The sequence below is a fragment of the Podarcis muralis genome, chromosome 1 (genome assembly GCF_964188315.1).
Source record: "Podarcis muralis chromosome 1, rPodMur119.hap1.1, whole genome shotgun sequence".
NCBI classification, from domain to species: Eukaryota; Metazoa; Chordata; class Lepidosauria; order Squamata; family Lacertidae; genus Podarcis; species Podarcis muralis.
In genome coordinates, this window is record NC_135655.1 from 123,252,900 (window position 1) to 123,265,338 (window position 12,439).

Consider the following 12,439-nt stretch of genomic DNA (forward strand, 5'->3'; position numbering starts at 1 on the left):
CCTGTCATCAGCATATAGAAATCAAGTGATAACTTGCACATCTGAGCTGGTCCCTAGAGTGCCATCTTACACCACCTTGAGACAGGACACAGCCCTATCATTAAGCAGAGCAAAGCGGCTGTATCAGAAGGCAGCAGGCATTGGACAAAGTGGGGAGATGCTAGCTGGGAGTTGCTGCCTGTTCTTCCTGAGCCCCAAAATCATTCCCTTCTGCTAGTGGCCAGAACTGTGTGTGCCAGCCTTCCGAAGCATGGGAACGATTGCGGAACATGGATATAAAATTTACAGTATGTTATGGCTTTAGATAAATTTATATGAAAATGATATATTGTTTGTATCTAACACCGAGTAAACTGGCAAAAATGTATAAATCTAAATCAGACAAGTGTTGAAAATGTAAAGAAGGTTCTTTTTATCATGTGTGGTGGTCTTGAAGTATGGTTAAAGCTTACAGGGAGATGATATACAATGTATTGAAAAGGATGTTCAAAATAACTTTATTTTTTAAAAAACAGAAGCTTTTCTTTTGGGAATTATAGGGACAGAACTACAGTACCTAAATCATATAGAAATTTATTTATGTATGCTACTACAGCAGCAAGAATGCTACTTGCCCAAAAGCGGAAAGAAGCAGAAGTCCCAGCAAAGGAAGAATGGATACAAAAACTTATTGAATATGCAGAAATGGCGAAACTTACCGGAAGAATAAGAAATCAAGATAACAAACTTTTTATAAAAGAATGGATATGTTTTAGTGAATATTTACAGATAAACTGTAAACAGATAAAAACATTAGCAGGATTATTGTAATAACCTGCAGTTTTATAAGAGTATATATTTACAGTTGATAATGAAATGAGAAAGTTAAATGAATTTGGATACGCAGAAGATATTAAAAAATAAATTTAAGGAACTGCAGAAAGAGGGGGAAGGAAGTCAAACTTTTGAAATGTTAAATTGATTGTAAAATTAATGAAGTGTATAAACTTGAATAAAACTAACTTAAATAAAAACTAAGAAAGAAAGAAAGAAAGAAAGAAAGAAAGAAAGAAAGAAAGAAAGAAAGAACTGTGTGTGCCAGTCAGGCTGTCTTCCGGTACACTGGAGGATGGTGTCCCATCACCAGTGCTGAAGCTAAGATACAGCTGCCAGTCTGGTGAAGCACTATTATGTGAAATGGGAGAGGAAATGACAGCTTGTTCTTCACCCAAGGCAGCATAAAATCATGGGCTGCTCCTGGATGTGACAAAGAAAAGCTGCAACCCAAGCTGAGCCGGAAGGATGAATACCTTTGTGCTCAAAGAACCTGTCATGGTCCATTGTTGGGAGTTTCCAAAGGAACTAGTTCCTCATCCCACTTTCAAGTCCCCTATTAGATTGCATCCTGGGCAATAAGGGGCCAGTAGCATGGGGTTCATAGAGACCTCCTACACTTTCCAGTAAGCACATGGACCCCCACATAGTTGTCTCTTTCCTTGGGCAAGCCTGAGATAATATGGGGACTCATAAATCCAGTAAAACAGATGAGGATGGACTCTTTTCTCCACACCGTAAGGACAACATCAAACCTTAATAGTGGAATAACAGCTATAGGACCCCCTCTAACCCCAAAGAATAAGATTCCACAGAAGGCAGGTACAAATCTAGCTTCCTCACTGACCCTACAAAGCTGCTGTCCAGAGGAGGAGGGATGCAGGGATAATCTCCAGGACCAAGTCTTCTGCACCCGCTGCAACTATATCACTCTACCTCTCCAAGTTTGTTTTCTGTCCTGAGACTAGCTTTCTTCTGGCCAAAGCTCCATAGTCTGGGTCTGCAAGTCTTCTGACCACTGGTGAATGCACCAAGTAAACATTGTCTTTCCAATTCTAAGACTGTCAATGGCTGATTAACTATGGTGGTTGGAAAACATGACTAAATCATGTTAGATTCTTCAGATGAAACACAAACCCATGTAGCAAAGCATGAGCTTTGCCTCCCATAGTCAAAGGCTCCCCACATGCAATGCCCCAAGCTGTCATAAGAAGCATGCAGTCAAACTGCATGGCTTTCTAGTCAAACCATGTGCTGCAGCAACTATACTAATTTTAAATAAAATAAAATAAAATTAGAATGTAATACCTTTCACATTATAAATAATTTACCCATAACGTTATGTGCAAGCTGTGTAATTGCAATAGAGGCTTAACATGCCCGACTATGCAATTAAAACAATAAAATCAAGGTATGTCATCATTTTAAATGTTTGCTATCACTAAAACAAGGTCAAAAATATAGTTTGCAGATCTGAGGTATTTGCATAATCTCTTCCCGCTTCCCTAAGAGTCAACCCATATGTTTCTCCAGGGGTTATTTCCCATATTACCTTCAGCAACGTGGGAGAGTTTTGGCTGACTTTCTCTAGCCAATCAAAAACCACTTATTTAATAGAACAACAACAGCACATACACACACATATAGATGATAGATATGAAGTTGCAAGTTGCCCTTAAAAGCATAAAAAAAAGAAATTTGGGGGACCCAGCACAGATCTATGCCACTTGTTTGCTCTTATTTGGCTTGGAGAACTTTGAGGTTTACTATTTAAAAGCAATTCTAACAGGCCAGACCCTACCATCAGGCAGAGTGAGGCTGCTGGCTGAGGCATCAGATTTTAGGTGTTGTGGAAGGGCAGCAAATTATTAGTTGTTTAATTTATTGCTAATGTATTTTTATCCCAAGGGAGAGAGACTTGTGGGGTTTTCTGCTTCGAGCACAAGAATAACTTGGCCAGCCTTGGGTGTTATGCACCTTGACTTGTTGAGGGGGAGCACCATTTGTTGCTCCATCTAAAGCATCAAAATGTATTGGACCAGACCTGAATGCTGAACCAAGTTGCAGGTGATCTTCCTTCTTTTCTTTTAGCCAATGTGTGATCTTGCACACAGCCAGCACTAGGTAGCTCTGCTGGATTCTGTGTCCGCATATCCCTTTCAGGGAGAGTAAGGCAGCCACCTCAGGTGGCAGATATTGAGAGTGGACATAATTGACCCATGCAGACTGCCCTGAACCTCCTAGGCTAGACTGCTCCCTTCAGAAGCAATTGATGTTGCCAGCCTGCTCAACTTTCGTGCACGGAATTGGAGAGGATGTCTTTGGAATGAGGGAGGACTCTTCAGGCAGTAACTTCCTCAGTCATTGCAAGGATTTGCACATGAACAGAATGAGTTAGTTGGATACCACCCTTTATCTTTAAATGAGACAGCCATGATTTAAACAGGGGGTGTCTTCAAAGAGGGCTGCATACTGTAGGATGCACTTTAAAGGGGAAACTCCACTACAAAATTGTAGTTAGTAATATTTTCCCCACACATAACTGATCTCACACTCTCTTTCCCCCAACCCCCACCACCAGACTCTTAAGATATTGTTGGGACAGTGGAAAAGCTCCTATTTTGTTGTGCAAGCCCTGATATTGACAGGGACAACTTCTGAATCCTCTATAGCCCCTAACACATTGTTAGCACTATAGAAACATTACATTAATTTATGTTTAGTTCAGAACAATGTAGCTGCTCTTTACTTACAAGGACAGGAGAAATGATTATACACACCAGGCATGGCCCACTAATATTGGCTTGGCTTGCTGACCAGACACTATTCATGCTCACCACCAAACCTGTCCCCTTTTCCTCTCCTTCTTGAAGTCCTCTGGCAGGTGGAAAGGGATTGGGGAAATGGAGGGGTTTATTTTACTGGAATACAGAAAGACGGCCTACTGTTTCTTATCTCCTCCAGACTGCAATACAACTAAGACCTCAGAAGAAGGATGTACAGTATTAACGGAATTGACCATATGACGCTGTGCTATATACCCTTATCAGGGTCTACCTAGCCAAGCATAACAACAAAATTCCCAACCTCTGAAGAAAGCCCAGGGATGCTATTTAAGTGTTGCCGGGGGCAATGTGCACTGCATTTCATCTTCGCTGCTGATGAGAGCAGGTATTTTTGCAGTAGCAAAACAGGATTTCTAGGAATAACTTGGAGCACTCATATTAAAGGGGTTGGGTTTTCCCCTTTGGTATGTGTTTTACGCCATTAAGGAGAGAACTGAAAATTTAGGCTACAGTTCTACATATAATCCACCTGGGGAAAGTTCTGCTAAACTCAATGGAATTCCGTCTGAAGTAGGTAAGTATACACTACCAGGTTTTTAAGTGAGTTGCAGTAGCAGGCAGGGGTAGCCAACTCAACTCAAAAGAATAGGGCCTTTCCTGGAGCCCCACATCACATACTATAGGGCAGTGATGGCCAAACTTGGCCCGCTAGCTGTTTTGGGACTACAACTCCCATCATCCCAAGTTAACAGGACCAGTGGTCAGGGATGATGGGAATTGTAGTCCCAAACATCTGGAAGGCCAGAGTTTGCCTATGCCGGCTATAGAGGAACCACCAAAAGGATCTCATCTGCTGATCTTACAGCACAGGCAAGTCATTATGGAAGGAGTTTTTGCAGACACTTGGGTCCCAAGTCATTTAGAGATTTAAAAATCAAAGTACCTTGATTTGGGTCCAGAAAACAACTGGCAATTTTATATTATATAATATTTTATATTATATTATAGCAATTTTAAAATACAGTAGGAGTAATATGCTCGTGGCCTAATTCCCCTATCGAAATTCTTGCCAGAGCGATTTCCCGTCAGTCTTCAAGGGAAGGCCCACATAGAGTGCATTGCAGTAGTCTAGCATGGAGGCGTCCAGAACACGAGTACTCACTGTCAGGCTATCCCAATTCATAAATAGCACCAGCCAAAGCAAGGAACGCCTAACCACTGAGGCCACTCCCAACTAAGCACCTGCTCCTTCAGGGGAAATGCAATCCCATGAAGAATAGGTCTCTCCGCCAACTCCTGTTCATCAGAACCACCCACTCATAGCACTTTCCACCTGCCCGGTAAAGAGCACCACCTTGGCAATCTGCACATTGTTGAGAGCAGTATTTTGCTAACATCAGAACATACTTTTTTCTTGAATACCTTTCTTTAAATAAGTCTATAAAAGGTAAAGGGACCCCTGACCATTAGGTCCAGTCGTGGCCGACTCTGGGGTTGCGGTGCTCATCTCGCTTTATTGGCCGAGGGAGCCGGCGTACAGCTTCCGGGTCATGTGGCCAGCATGACTAAGCCGCTTCTGGCAAACCAGAGCAGCGCACAGAAACAATGTTACCTTCCCACCGGAGCGGTACCTATTTATCTACTTGCACTTTGACGTGCTTTAGAACTGCTAGGTTGGCAGGAGCTGGGACAGAGCAGCGGGAGCTCACCCCGTCGCAGGGATTCGAACCGCCGACCTTCTGATTGGCAAGTCCTAGGCTCTTTGGTTTAACCCACAGTGCCACCCGCATCCCAACAAGTCTATAGAAATGCTTTTTTAAGCATAGTGTGGCGTTATAAACCAGATATTGTATGCAATCAGAGTCTTCATATTCTTTGCGGGTGTCATGGCTCTGGAATCAGATTCTTCATCTTCAGGGAATGTGGGAGAGGACTATGAAGGGGCAGGGGGCATGCAGAGCAGCTCTCTCAGGTGAGCCTGAGCAGCCAGTGCCCTCCTCTCCAGCCTGAGGATGTGGCACGGTCATCCTCTGACTCAGAAGACTCCACTGTATAACATTCACACTCAGTTGCAGGAGGAGATTACTGGAGAAGGCTGGGCCTTTTGAGCAGAGCAGCTACTACTATTTATCGACTCAGTTTTGGCTTGTTCGTTGCTAGTCCAATGTCAGAGCTTTGCGTTCCCCAGAGCATAGCCTACACCTTCCCTCTAGCCTGAACCCTGCCTTGACTCACTGTGTCTTGTCTTGCAGCCTGTTTAAGATTGCCAGGCCACAGAGCACAAGTGTCACTATGATGAAACTCACTGCTGCAGTGAAGGGCCAACTGTGCTTGCTTGCTTTGTGCACATTCATCATCATCATTATTGTTGTTGTTTTCATTTCATTTCATTTCTATACTGCTTTGTATTTTTAAGGGGGGCGGACCTCAAAGCAGTCTGCAACCTACATTAAAACATCAAATGAAACAATCCAGAATAAAACATTGCTGAAGAAAAGTCAGGTATAAAGGATATATTCAAAGCAACATAACTAACAGGATACAAAAGAATTATCTTGAAAGATTTCTGAAGAAAACATAACTAAAGTAAGTCAAATATAAGATGAACCTTTAAAGAAGAATAATTAGCAAGAGAATAAAAGATTCTATACATTAAGCTTGAAATAATTTTGTATACGTTATTTTGTATACCGCTTTGAGGTTTGTTTGTCCGACAAATCAAGTGGTATACAAATTTATGAAATAAATTCTACTTAGTTAAATTGTCAATATCTGTAGTTTTTGCATTTCATTTCTCTTTAACCTCTACGCTTACAATCCGTTCCCCTCCTCCACCAGCCCTGTATATATGTACCTACAACTGAGGGTTGCAATTCATGCATCTGAATGAAATGGACTCTAGTCTACAAAACTTTGTTTGTCTTTAAGGTGCCACAAGGCACTTCCCCCCCCCCCCCCTTTTTACTATGGTTGGTGATAACATAGTGAAAGGTTATTAAACTGAGAGCAATGTAATATAAACATACGGAGAGAAGCATTGCTCGCACTCTTCATTAGCAGTTAGTCACAGTGCTAGGATGCAGTTTTGCCATGTGCACTGCTCTTTTTTTAAAGAGGTTTGCTGAAGTGTGCAAAGTTCACATGGAAGACGATGGCAATGAAACAGGTCAGCAAGCCCATTAGCTGTTACCTGAACAGTTTGCATCACAAGAGTGGAGGTGCTGATCTCTATTAAAACTACCTAAGCTGACTCTGGAAAGATTTATATTACATTGCAAGAGTGAGCATTCTTGCCTCTGTTACAGCTGCCTGCAACCATACTAATTGGAGCAGAGATTATTGTGGATTTACATGTTATCATAGGGGTGAAAGCATTTTTGCTGACTTAACTACCTTTTTAAATTAATTATTGCCATTCATTCCCTATGTAGCTCATAGTAATGGACTTCTGATTTACATGGGTTGTAAGGACTGTGGTCCTGTTGTAGAAATATTGTTCTAATGCAACACATATTTGCCTTTGCAATTAACGTCGTTGCTTTTTTATAATACAAAAAAAAAAAATGAATGCCTGAGAACTTTTTCTTTTACAGTAATTATCAGCGTTTTCCTACCAGTCCTCTCGAAACATTTTTCATTCAACTTACAGATTGAGCAGTGGTAGAAGCAGACAAAACTGTTACAGAGTATGAGACAAAACAACATTTCCCCCCCTAAAATCCATGTTTTGTCCCAATTTATCACCAAGCTTAGCGTTCCATATAGTATTATGGCTCTTCCAGAAAAAAACCCCAAACATTTCCATATTTGTACAGTGGTACCTCAGGTTACATACGCTTCAGGTTACATACACTTCAGGTTACAGACTCCGCTAACCCAGAAATAGTGCTTCAGGTTAAGAACTTTGCTTCAGGATGAGAACAGAAATTGTGCTCCGGCGGCACAGCAGCAGCAGGAGGAGGCCCCATTAGCTAAAGTGGTGCTTCAGGTTAAGAACAGTTTCAGAACGAATTACAGTGGTGCCTTGCAAGACGAAATTAATCCGTTCCGCGAGTCTCTTCGTCTTGCGGTTTTTTCGTCTTGCGAAGCACGGCTATTAGCAGCTTAGCGGCTATTAGCGGCTATTAACGACTTAGCGGCTTTAAGAAAAAGGAAACAAACTCGCAAGAACTCGCAAGATGTTTCGTCTTGCGAAGCAAGCCCATAGGGAAATTCGTCTTGCGGAACGACTCAAAAAACGGAAAACCCTTTCGTCTAGCGAGTTTTTCGTCTTGCGAGGCATTCGTCTTGCGGGGCACCACTGTAAGTACTTAACCCGAGGTACCACTGTAGTTAACAGTAAGAGACCGCCTGCAAAATATAAATCACAATATCAAGGAAGAGCCTTTTCCATTGAATAATGCAAGCAGGGAAAATCTAAAACAGTTTGGAACAAATTGCAAAAAAGGGGGTATCTGAATTGGGGTAGAAATTCCCCAGGCACCAGCCGTATGTCTAATTACAACCACGTGGATGATATCTGGTTGCCAGGTTGGCAACTGACATCTCCATCTGGCTGGCCCCTCCAGCTTTCTTAAGCAGGTAAGCAGAAGAGCTTATTTACTGCATTCATATCTCACTTCTCTCTCCAATGAGCACATGGTTCAACCCCACTTATCCTACAACAACCCTGTGGAGTAGGTTAGGAGGCTGTGACTGGCCCAATGTCACCTAGCGAGCTTGATGACTGAGTGGGGATTTGAACTCTGATCTCCCAAGTCCTACTCAGACACTAATGACTAACACCTCACTGGCTTCCTAGAGTACTTCTGCTGCGGGGCAGCTATATAAATTAAGTAGATAAATATGGGGAAAGCAAAATTTCCCTTAGAGAAGAATCTGAAATATTTTCCTTGAAGCTTGAATTTGTTTTATTCCGGATTGTTTTATCTGATGTTTTAATGTGTTGCAAACCCCTCTGAGATTTTTTTCCCCTTTAAAATATAAAGTGGCATAGGAATGAAATGAATGATAATACTAATAATAAATATCATTGTAAAAAAATGAATTGCCTAGACATTTTGCTGCGACAACCGTAAACTAAGGTGCCATTTGGGGGGCAATTAGCTAATACAGTATATGAGCTTCCAACAATGATCTGATTTAAACGAAAAGGCAGAAGTCAATTACAACGTGCCCATTCAGAGAGAGTCAACATGTTTGAAAAACTAAATTCTTTCATCAAAGGCAACCAAAATGTAGGTTCTGCTTCACCATTTAGGTCAGTTGTTTACTTGAATGTAAGCCTGAAAATATATAAGGCAAGTTGCTCTGTCTTTACAACTAGAAAAGGAGCAATTTGTTAAAAGCAGTGGGGGAAGCAGCTGATCATCTGAAAGGCCAGCAAGCAAACCTTCATCAGTTTCAATCACATTAACATTTTACTTCTCAAGTTTAAGGAGTACATTTTCTCTCCTAAAAGCAAAAGCACATTTTTTAAAATGGGTTTTTTATATAAAGCACTTGATCCCACTTGGCATTAGGGAATTAAGAGTCATTTCATTTATGTATTGTTAGAAGATTTTTATACATTTGTCATTTCAATTATTATTTGTTCTTTTCTGCTTTCTTTCCTTGTGAAGCTGTTCAGAATGGAAAAGATCCACTGGAAATTAGTGCCGTTGTCAATGCTCCAAGTAGCTTGTCAACAAAAAAAGGCAAGCTAAACAAAAGGAACCACCAGAAATATGGTTAAATGTGTACAGAGCTTTTAAATTAAAACCCATACCGCCTAGGGAAGAAAATTATGTATTGGGTGTTTTATAGAAACATTTTTTTTACAAAACTTCTTAACATATTGACTAAAGGGGGGGTGGCGAATCAAAGAAGTCTATTTTCAATAAAGAAGCAAACCATTTAAATTGTCACACAGAGGCTATCAACAGCACCCAGTTATGTAACAGCCATCCCATCCGAAATGAAGTGTTAGTGACACCATTAACCTTCCCAAGGAAAATACTTCCTTTCCTTTCTTTAAATATTTCCTGGTTTTTCTGTAAGGTTGGTTCAAAAGAGGCCAAAGGAAGTAAGATCTCCAGCAAGCTAATTCTCCAGAAAAATTAGATAAGAACAAAGCTCAAAATCAAAATAAGCCAAATCCTAAACATTGCCAGCTGGTTCATAGTTTTCTATGGCAGTTATATTTAAGCAAAAAGGCAAGTAAGCCCCTGTACAGCACAAGGCCTTTTCAAAAATCTAGTCATTTGTAGCCTCGCACCCAAGAATTTAATCAATACGTCAACCTGGTGTCAGAAGCAAAACATTCAAAAAAGGCAACTGAATTATACATAATGTATAAACTGAAAGGCTGCCTATGACTGGCTTATGTCCAATACAACACACTCAAATGCTTTCAACTAAACCAGTTGACAGAACGCACTCCTGAGCCACCTTTCTCCTTTTCCCTGCAAATTCCTTCTGAATTTGACTCCTCGCCACCGGAAACATCAAAATCCAAATGCTTCCACAGATTCAGAGGCTGATTGAACTACACAGAGGTTTCAGGAGTTTTCTGCCGTTTTCCCCCACACACCGTAATTCTAAGTCCCAGGGCAGCCGACCCTAGACCGGCCTCTCATAAGGAAATCCTTGTGTAATCGCCCTGTATGTGCGCACGCACGCATGTGCGTATGTGCGTTAAGCACAGAGCATGAGTTCTGGAGGAAAACGATGGCCATAACGGTACAGAGGAACCTGACACATCTGCCATTATCCTGCATGCTGCGGGAAACCGCACACAGGCAAGGCCAGGTGACTTTGTGCCAGGGGTGCCAACTTGATTAAAATATTGGGGGGGCAGGTAAGCCCCACCCCACATCACTACAAGGTGTGGCACATGCACACCATTTGAATGGCAATGCCTGTCAACTTCAGGGGGGCCCCACCCCCTCCAATATTTTATTGGGGGGGGGAGACGGGACAACAGGACCCTGGGAGTTGGCTCCATCCCTTTCCATGGGTGCAAAGGATGCCGCCAAGACTCTGGCTGCCTCGAGGAAATGGCATAACAATGCCATGGGTGGGTGTGCGTATTCCTCCTCCTCCACCACCACCAGCAGCAAAACTGACTCACGTTTGCATCCTGTATCTTCCCCTGTGGCCGAGATTGCTGTGGGAAGGGCGAGCGCGCGCCTGGTGGCGCCCAGCAAGCAAGCCAGCAGCCCACGCAAACAAAAGCAGCATCTCTCCCTCCATCCTCCTACCTGCCGTGGGAGGAGGAGCAGCAGCAGCAAATAAACCCGCACCCACGCCAGGCATCCTTCCCATTCAACTCACCTCCAGCAACGCCGTCTGCAGCCGGGCACCTGCGCGAGGGGTGGAAGGAGAAACAAGGCCCGGGGGGGAGGGCGGAGAGGTTGCCAGCCGCCGCTGCTGCGCTCCGCTAGGCGAGGACTCGGCGCCCGCCTTGCTCTCCTCCATGCAGCGAGCGACACCTCTCTCTCTGGCGAAGGATGCTGAGGAGAGGAATGGAGGGAGGGAGAGGCTGCCCCAGTCCTTGAAGAACAGCCTCCACCCTTTCGTCTTCCCTTCAACCTGAGGCGCTGCTGCTGCTGCTTCCTAATTATTATTATTTTTTTCCTGCCTCCTCTCTCTCGCGCGCGCTCCCGGCAGCCGCCTCAACGTCCCCTCAGCCTGCGCCTTCCCTGGCGCCTGGGCGCGGGCATCTTCCTTGTTGACGAGGCTGCTCCGTCCTGGAAAAGGCGGGAGAGAAAGGAGGGAGGGAGGGAAGGAAGGAAGGAGGGAAGGAAGGCGAGAGACCCGCCTGTGCTCAAGGGAGAGGCAGGCCCAAGGAAGCAACCGCAGCAGCAGCGGCTTTCGCCTCAGCGAAAGGCTGCGGGCGGAGAAGGCGGGAGCGCCAAAGCGCGACTCGGTGCCATGTTCTCCGGCGGCGGCGCCGAGGAGGAATGGAGAGAGACGGGGTGCCTGAGGGGAGGCGCGCGCGGCGTTTTTGCTGCCCAGGGCGGTGCGGAGGCAACGGGAGGGGCGCTGGGCGCTGCCTGCGCTGAGGTGAGAGAGAGAGAGAAAGGCGAGACGGAGCTTTAAGGGGAACCGCAGCAGCTTGCGCAAAAAGACCCTCTCCAAGCGCGAAAGCCGCCGCCGCCGCTACATTGCTTCCTCGTCGCCTCTGCCTTTTTTGCTTCCCTCCCTGCTGCTGCCTGTGGGTGGGGAGCTAACCCTAACCTCCACCTCTTTGCAGGGGCTGCGGAGGGAGAATTGTGGGTAATCCAGCTGCGCTCCTTCCCTCGCTCTCTTGGGGTCTTTCTGACTCTCCTCCTCGAAGCCGCCTTCCCCGTCGGAAGCCAGGGCGGACGCCGCCCCCTAGAGCAGCTGCCCGGGAGCGCGGCGAGGCGTCCGGGCGCCGCCAGCTGCCGCCAGGAGACTCGCTCCCTCCCATAAGGGGAGACCTCCCTATGTGTGGGTGTTTCTTTAAACTGTTTTAACATTTCTCCGATGGAAATAGGGGTGTCCTATACATCTCTTATACATCTTAGCAAGGCTACTCCGAGGCATAGCTGTCAACTTACAGATTTGAAAATTAAGGGACCAGCAGCCTCGGAAATAAGGGATCAGCAGCCAAAATAAGGGATTTTGCTTGACTTATGCATAAATCCGGCACTCATGGAGCCATGCTGCTTTGGCTGCGACTGTGTTTTGCAGGGGGTGGACTAGATAATCCTAAGGGTCTACAAGTCTGACCAAAGAAGAGTGGCAGACAAAACTGATGAACGACGTCCAGATGGCAAAGCTTACAGGCAGAATTAGAAACCAGGAAGAGGACCTCTTTAATAAAGAATGGGGAA

General features: G+C 44.4%; 1 protein-coding gene across 2 annotated transcripts in view; it reads right to left on the reverse strand.

Annotated features, from left to right (window-relative positions):
- Nucleotides 1-11,929, reverse strand: part of HECW2 (HECT, C2 and WW domain containing E3 ubiquitin protein ligase 2) — a 188,776-nt gene extending 176,847 nt beyond the window's left edge. The window contains exon 1 of one of the 2 annotated variants that reach the window (XM_028750866.2): nt 10,914-11,926. The gene's annotated coding sequence lies outside the window, so the exon portion shown is untranslated. Of the gene's footprint in view, nt 1-10,913 lie in introns of both variants that reach the window. The other variant, XM_028750889.2, reaches the window with a different exon arrangement.
- Nucleotides 11,930-12,439: the final 510 nt, after the last annotated feature.